The sequence below is a fragment of the Myodes glareolus genome, chromosome 1 (assembly GCF_982192425.1).
Source record: "Myodes glareolus chromosome 1, mMyoGla1.1, whole genome shotgun sequence".
Taxonomy (NCBI): domain Eukaryota; kingdom Metazoa; phylum Chordata; class Mammalia; order Rodentia; family Cricetidae; genus Myodes; species Myodes glareolus.
This window is the reverse complement of record NC_142026.1, coordinates 61,544,562-61,551,027: the sequence shown is the minus strand read 5'-3', so window position 1 is coordinate 61,551,027 and position 6,466 is coordinate 61,544,562.

Below are 6,466 nucleotides of genomic sequence, written 5' to 3'. Positions count from 1 at the left end.
GTACATGCGCACCAAGGACACAGAGGGCAGCAGGCAGTCTGAGACTTCCAGTCCAGGGAGTGTGAGAGAATATTTTGTTTTTTAAGCTGCCCAGTCTGTGACATTTTGTTATAGCAGCCGGAGGAAGCAAATACAAGGACCCTGGAGGTGTTTCTTGGGAGTCGGTATCACCTATCTCCACTCTTCTCCTAGGTCAGAGTTCCTAAGACAATGACACAGCCTCTGAGCTACAAGACCTACAGACAAACCCAAGTCCGTCTGACTAGGGAAAAAAGTTCCCACCGTTTCCAAAGAAGATATTGAAGCTCTCGGGGCCAGAGGGAATCATTTTGGCAAGGCTAAGAAACACAGTTTCTAGACCTCAGCCCAACTCTGCAACAGCCAGACTAGCCTTGCGGTCCTTTCCTCCTCACCACTCACTCATGGAAACCTCTTTAAGGGTCGCCAGCAAAGTAGCCCTTCCTGGGGATCAGTGTGGTGTGACTAGCCTGGCCCCTTTTCTGGTGGCACGCCTTTCCCATAGATCTAGGGAGCTGCTGACTGACACTGTCCACCCAACCCCGAGAGCCTCCTCCTTGGTGGCGCCTGGACTCTCACCGGCATGTGCGTGGGGCACGCTGGCTCTCAGTCTCTAGAGGGCCGTGGGGGCCACGATGGCTCTCTGTACCAGTCTCCTGAGGGCCCCACGTGGGGCACGCTGGCGGTCACTCTGTACCAGTCTCCAGAGGCCGTGGGGCACGCTGGCTCTCACTCTGTACCCATTTCCAGAAGGCCGTCCGCATCCTCTCCATTCCCATTTATTTATTTATGTATTTTATTCTTTTCAAGTCCTTAGCTGTAGCGAAAGTTCCTGAAGAACTCCGCAGCTGGCTTGATTCCGGAGTGTTAGTACCTGGCCTTTTGCGTCGTCCCATACCTTCTGTTTGAAGTATGTAAATCTCATCTGGGAGTTTCCTAAAGGTTCAAAACCTATACAAAAACTTGGCTGTGGGAGGACTCAGAAAACAGGTGTCCTGCGACTGGGAATTGCTTTGGCATTTGTCTCTTTGGGGAGCTTCAGATAAGAGGTTTTGGCATGGGAAAATTGACTTGCTAAGGTATAAATTGTATAACAATAATAATAATTTCTAAAGAAAAGTCTTTTGCAAAGCTACAGTCAGTCAGCTCGGCAGAGGTTGACTCCCCTGCATCTAAAATTCAACCTGGAGTGATCCTGTTTCTCCCAAAGACCCGAAGCAACACTTTGCCCTGTGGCTCAGCATAGGTTCACACCAAGGCAGGCAGAAGGCCATGCTTCCTCCTCAGAGTGAGAGCCTAACACAATCACCATCCAAGTGATGGTCCCCACACGGAAACCCAGCCTGCATTTTCCTTCCTCTGTAAGGAGTCACAGGCCGTTCCCAGGAGCTGGGGATGGGGTGATGGGAGAAGCAGGAGGAGCAGGTGCCTTAGGAGTCTGAAACACATGCTAGGCACTCTCCTGAGTCCTCCAGGTCTCTAGAGTCTGATCCCCTAGCATTTTTCCCTGGGGGATGGGGTCCGCTGCATGTCCACAATGCCAGGGCTTCGTGCTCAGACTGCTCCTGGGACAGTGCATGCAGGTCAAGTCATGATGCCTTTGGTGTCTTGAGGTTAGGACACTGATTCCCCTGGGCCCAACCACAACCAGGAATGACGTTCCAGATAAGAAACTGGTTTTCCAGCAGACGTAGATTTTTTTCTCTCAGACTCATAGTTTAGCAAGTTCATAGTTTTATAGCAAGAAGCAAACAAGTATTAGGCATGAACAAAGGAATTTTTAACAATCTCGAGGTGAAACCTAGGCACAAATTGCCCTTCTTTGCAATTTCCAGTAACAGGTTTCTAGTTAGACGAGTGTTTGTGTTTTAGGTCTTTGTTTCTGCTGGGCTCTCCTGATGGTGTTTACCCAAGCTCTGCACTCCCCCTAAGGCTGCCAGTTTCATGTAGCAGGGACAATCATAACCAAAAAGTCCCATACATCCCACCTTCTAAAGGCTAACTCTGCTTGTATCCTTTGTTGATCATGGGTGGTCGGGTGTTATCTTAGGGCTAACTCTCAGTTTTCAGAGCTGACCCTCAGTTTGCAGAGGGATGCTTCTGTCTTGTAAATAGAACAGCCAGTTGTAAAGCGAAGTAACCCACTATAAATAGTTAATCATTAAGCTGCAGAGAAACCTGCTGACAGCTAGCTCTCATTCTCCTAGGCTTACAACTTTATATTTCCTTATTTCTACATTCTTATTTCTTGGAATCTACATTTCTATATTCTTATTCTTGGACTCTTCAACTACACCATACACTTCAGCCATTCTTTGGTTTCCTTATTTTGTTTTTCCTTTTACCATGTGGATCCCAGGGATTGAACTCAGGCTTGCTGGCAACACCTTTAATCCATGTGCCATCTTGCCAGTCTTTATGTTGTTCTGAACTGGATCAGAACATCTTCTCATGACTGGTTCCTAACCCTGTCTTGGCTGAGCCTGACTTTAACCTAAAGTCCTGATTCTTTTGTGCATTTCACACTTGAACGTTAAACAGCCTAACATCATGATTCCCAGAGGCTAGTCAGTCCGAAAGACCACTTCCCGCGCTAACAACCTGAGCCATGTCAGTCTTTAGTGCCACATCTCCAGGAGCTTTCTCTGCTCGTACCTCATGGCCTCACATAGGCTAGGCAAGTGTCCTGCTGCTGAAGACACAGGAAGTCCATCATTCTGTACAGAGTCTGTGGAGTGAAGTCAACATACAAAAGAGATGCCTGAAATGCTTATCTAATTATTCCTTACCAATAAAAATTCAGTAGTCAGATATCAGGGTAAGAACCTGAATGATCAGAGAAGCTGTGGAGAAGTCACAAGTGACCTCCTATCTCTTCTGTTCCTCCATCCAAAAAGACTGAGATCCTCTCTCAGCCCTATCTTACTACTTCCTGTTTCCTATCTGTCCCCAGTCCTCCAAAACCTCTATGGTTAATTTTAGCTCTGTTCTCTCACTAAAAGCCAAGTTTATTGTCAGAATGCAATCAAAATATCACACAACAGACGCCCACATGCCCACAGCAGCAGGAATCAGCTTAAATGTTTTGTACTCCATATGAAGTATTCAGCCATGAAGATCAATAGGATCCTGCCATTTGTAGCAAAAATAAATGGAACTGGGAGACATTGTGTTAAGCAAACGAACCAGACTCAGAAAGACAGTATCACACGTTGTCTCTCATATGGGAAAATTTGAAAATTTGGACTTTTTTTTTCTGCCTGAAGACAGGATCTTGCTATGTAGCCCTGTCTGTCCTGAAACTCACTATTAGAGACCTGCAGGCAGGTCTCAGACTTACAGAGATCCTTTTTTTCTCTGTCGCTCTGGTGCTGGGATTGAAGGCGTGTCCCACCATGCCTGACTCCTTCTGGGCTTTCTTCACTGAGCTGAACTATGTCTGATTCTCCATTGTCATGAGGAGACACCTAACAAAAGAGCTCATTTTGCTTCTCCTCTCAGCGGCTTCCTCCCAGCACCCTTCTCCCAAGGGTGTAGAGGGTCAAAACTGTAGTGAGCATACAAGTACTATACAGTAAAAGTACAGCTGACAGACCGCTAGACAAATTCACAAAAAATATAATATTGTGAAGAACCCATTTTGCAGAGTTGTGGGAACACTTGTCTTTTGGATAAGTCACTGTTAGTTCTGTAGAATTCTTGTGAAATCATGACATTTCTCCCTTCTATAATATCCCAACAGTGTATAAACCCTACTTTTCCTGTAGGGCAATTGGATACCTGTCTGACACCATGAAGCCATGCTGTAAAAACATTCATTCAATCAAACCTTTGTTCTCATAACCAAAATTTACATAAAATTAGTTTCCCACAACTATCTTTATTGACAGGATCCATCAACAAGAAAGGAGCCCATATATCTGCTCTAACATCAGACTCAGGAAGGTGTGATCCACTGTAAGTTACTGATATTCTGTGTTTACCCTTCACCTTGGTTTCAATTAACATAAAATCATATCCCAGGAAACTGTTTTTACCATTAGCCCTGGAGATACAGGAAAAAATGCTTGAGTTGCTAAATCAGCCTCAGAGAAATCAATTCTCACTTGGTTACTGTCAGGCACCTTGTTGGAGTTGAAAGCAAAACCTTCAGAAAAAAAAAAAAAACCCTTTTAGCTCAGCCATCTAGATGCTAATGCGAATCATCAAGCCCGCGAGTTACTATAGCTACCAACACTGTGCTCCCAGCTGCCAGGGAAGAAAGCAGAAGTACCCGAGAACACAGCAGCACTGCCGCGTTTTTCTGCAATTAATCACAAACTTCTAGTTATACTTAAGAAATGTAGTTAGTGCATGAAAACTGCTTAGAATTCTGCAGTAATTTAAAAGTCCCATTCTTAGTTGATTCTCCTGATACCTGCCAAGTAGCTTCACGGTCACGCCCCTTCTGAGACATAAGATACCTCCTTGTCAGATGCACCGGTTTTTCTTGTGATTCTGTGAAATGCATGTTTGATACTGTTGTTACCGCATATGGGACTGCTAATTTGTCTGTATGCCAACATAAACTGAAAGTTTTGGGGAGAACGGCCCTTGCCCCGCTCCCCCCAAGGAATAAAGAAACACGTAGGAGTCAGTCAGTTTGTTCGACTCTCAGATCCCCCTCCCCAGCCAGTTTTCACCTGCCATAGAGAATCTTAGCCGGACCATGTGGGGATACTGAGGCTGGTACTCAAGGCCCCTGATACAAGACGTCATGATGGACAGGAGGCAGAGGACAGTGAAGGAAGGGACCGACCCCAGAGCTAACCCCCAAGGACACGCCCCCTCCAGTAACTGGCTGCCTTCAATCCTTCCACAGTTCTGTTAGGAGCCAACTCTGGTCCAGATTTGGAAACTATTGATGAGTGTGTTTGCTGGGTCTCAAACACCCTCACAGACCCACCCAGAGGCGTGCTTTTCAAATCAAGGTGTTTTTGCCGTCAAATCAAGATAAATAACCAGCCATTCTCCTCCTGCCTCTTTTCTCTCTTCCCACCCTCTTTTTGAGACAGGTTTCACTCTGGAACCTTTTGAACTCACGATGTCACCCAAGATGACCGCTGCAACTTGTTTGGTCAGAAGCGTCACCTCAGCTCCCTGGCACCCCTTTATACAAAAAGTCTGGAATATTTATTTAGCTGGGTGCTTTACCCCAGCTCCTGGCATAAGCTCCCTCCCGCTGGGAGTTGCCTCAAACTGCATCTCCGAGAAAACCCACCAAATGGTGACCCCTCCCCAGAGAGGGTCAACAAAGCCAGCCAAATGGTAACTCCTCCCCAGGGAAGGTCAAGACCAATCCCACAGACTATTTAAATTGCCCCCCCACCCCAGAATGAACACGTGGTCTTCGGGTTTTGAGTGGTTTCCCCTTCTCTCTCTTTCCCTCTCCATGTTTTCCTGGGGGCCACCGGGGAGTATTGTGATCTATTAGACCTGGGCATCTTTTAATTCGGTCAGATTTAGTCTGATTGGGATTATTTGCATTGGCGAAGAGGTTTGTTGACCAGAAGAAAATACTTAACACAACTCTCTTCCTGCCTCAGTCTCCCCAGGGCTAAGATTACAGGTGTGTGCTCTGATGCATTGTGGAAGATCCAAATTGTTCTGTAAATTATGTATTTTCATTTTATGCATATGGGTGCTTTGTCCAGATGTACGTGAGTTCCCTGTCTGCATGTCTGGTGCTTGTGGAAGCTAGAAGAGGGCATCAGATCTCCTGGAACTAGAGCTAAGGACTCTGAAAGAGTAGCAAGGGCTCCTAACCAGACAGCGGTCCCTCCCCAGCAGCATCAATTTTCAGTGCTAAAACTTTCTCAACTATTTTGTTTGTTTATTCACTTTGTTTTTGTACCATTTAGTAGCACAAACTGCCTTTCTCCCCAAGAATAACTGTTATTATTTTGCTGACCTTCCCTGTCACCTGGGTATTCTGTTCCTTTAAGAGATAAACTGCCCACTCCCAACACCCCCTTCTGCCTCCTCTCCAGCCTGCTCTCTCTCTTCCTGTCCCTCTTCTGAAGAAGTGGCTACTTCCCCTCTCCTTTCACCCCTCTCCCCCCTTTCCCCCTTCCTTTTCCTTTCCATAACCCACTAAATAAATTCTATACCCAAACTCTCTTTTTGCATGATGTGTCTGTCTGTCTCTCACCTACCGTTGACTCCCACCCACAAAGGGGACTGCTGAGGAGGCCTCGGGTGACCTGCTGCTGCCCCTCATGGGACCACCGCCCCTCATGGGACTGGCCTTCCCTCTCACCATATGGTTAAAAACAATAACACCTTTCTAGTGACAAATGGAAAACTGTAAAAAGTTTTCCTCCTGGTGGAAAGGGAATAAAGAACCTCCTTCCATTTTGGAGCGTTTTCATTGAAAAAGCTATTCGGCTGCTCGTGATAGGAGACACTG